A 2,372-nucleotide genomic window follows, 5' to 3' on the forward strand; every position below is an offset into this window, starting at 1 on the left:
TTTACTTACACTGGTGGCATGGAAGCAAACACAACTTGCTTTGCTTTGCAGAAAATGTGCTGACTTTTGCTCGTCGCTATGAGCAAACGTTTGGCATACGCCATAGTGAATTGTCAAGCGTAATTTAAGAATGAACAAGTCTCAGTGTCTTGATGCAGGCAAAGCAGGAGAGTTTCTATTGTCTCCAATGACAACAACATAATTAAATAAGATTAAAAAAATTAAATTTTCAGCTGTGCCACCATAAAACTTTTTGAAGATTTTCTGGACGTGCTACTAGATTTGAGTTTACCCTTCAGTGCTAACAAAACCAAATATCTACTTTTATCTACAGCTAAAATGTCGTTTCCATTGGCTTTAGGATCTGCACCACAGAGTCATACAATAATAACCAGACGAATAACCAGACGTATTCTCTGTAATTTACGGCTGTGGTGTCACATGAGCCTGCCGCTGACGTGAGAGGGAACCGGTGGCTTGTGGCGGGAAAAAGTCTTCATGCACCAACGCATGTGAGGGAGGCAAGAAGAAATGTTTCAAGAAAAGTTAGACAGTTGTTTTATTTTTTTCCTAAATGTGTGGAGTTTGCAGAATTGTAAATTACATTAACTTATTCTGGAATCATTCACTTCACAGAACACAAACAGAGTTTTTTTTTTTTTTCCCCATTATTTAAGGAGTAAAAATGTAAAAAAAAATCTATAAAATTTATAGTGAAAAAGAAAAAGATTTTACAGACAATCAAATCCTTAACATTCCCTTAACGGTTCCGAGCGTGTTCGCATTACAACTTGCGACCGGTTCCACCCGGCCCCATGGAACCACAAGCGGTTCTGCTTAGAACCAGCAGCTGATTGGCCGCTGGTTGTTATGGAGTCAGACGTTGATTTTCCGTTGACAGCTGGCTCTCACTACTATATTTTGTAAAGAGTGCTCTTTGCAATATTTTTATGAAATTGGCAGTTAGCAACCAACCAACTCAAACCACATTGTTTATTTTTAAAAATAATGACGTCCGGCACCGCTTCGATGGCGCCCTCAGTGTAATGCGAACACAACAGGGCTGGAACCGTTCCGTTCCGTACTGTTCCGTGCAGTGCGAAAGCGCCTTAAATGTGTGAATAACCTCACACACCGTGACAACTCGGCTGCCATGGGGCCAGGCCTCATGCATGGCCTGTTTCCACCGTAAGCAGGGAACACCAGGGAACAGTCGCNGTGGGTCAGCGATGAAGCTACACAGCGTTCCCAGTTCGGTACGTTTAGTGCGGAAAGAGGAAATCCGCCAAGAGCAGCTGCACCTCGGCTATTAGTCTTATTATCCATATAACATGTCGTCACATGAGGCGTGGATGCTACGTTTCGAGCACCACCATGACTTGGACAGAAATGGGCTAAAGTCTCACCGCAGTTTGTCGTTCGCTGGTCCAGCGTTGTAAAGGGGTTGTAATGTTCTGATGGCGGCGGGGTAAGCGGCCATGGTGGAGCGTATTCAGCGGCTTCGGTCGCGGCTGGAGTTAATTACATACTGGTCACCAACCGCTCATCACGCCACTCCATTTCATCACACAAGCTCGCACTGTCCTGTCGGGTCTCTTCTACATCCACCAGGAAAGGGTTTAAGCTCACTCTTCGACTCCTTCCCTCCAAGTGCGTTGATATTCCGGTAGCAGCGTTGGCGCCAGTCACAGCCATCTTGTGAACTTCCAGAAGGTTCTTTCGGCTTCCTTCATCCATTTTTTTTTTTTTTTTTTTTAGCAGAGCGATCCCGGAACGAGCCCCCAGTGTTACCAAGGAAATCTATTTCGGCTTGTCTGCTGGTAACGAGCTCTTAAAGGTCCTGCTCCGCTTGCGGCAGATAAAAGCTTGTAGAACTTTTTTCCTTTTCTTGGCAAGGCGAACAACGAGCTGCACAGCTAGAGTCTCTAAAACTAACACACTCAGCTCATTTTCTTCTTCTTCTAACCCCCAGATGCTGATCTTTACCGCCCCCCTAGGAAAGGCTGGGCCTGTAACATACTGGAGAGTGAAAGAAAATAAAAATGTGGCCACGGAGGAGTATAATCCTACATTTCTGAATGAATTTTGCATAATTGCTAAATAAATAAATAAATTCTCTCGTGTGGAAAAGTTGTAAATTTGCAACACATTTGTTTTTTTGTGTGTTTTTTTTCCATGATTAAGGGTATACATTTATAATATTACACCTGGAATATTCTCTAACATTGTAAAGCCAGCATGATAAATAGTCAGCTTATTAAGATTATAAAGTCGGACATTTGGTACAAAACATACCATAGATCTTATTTAAGTGGTAAATTTTTAGATATACACACACAAATATTTTCCTAGAGATGCTGTTCTGACACAGA

Source organism: Poecilia formosa, unplaced genomic scaffold, assembly GCF_000485575.1.
Source record: "Poecilia formosa unplaced genomic scaffold, Poecilia_formosa-5.1.2 Scaffold287, whole genome shotgun sequence".
NCBI classification, from domain to species: Eukaryota; Metazoa; Chordata; class Actinopteri; order Cyprinodontiformes; family Poeciliidae; genus Poecilia; species Poecilia formosa.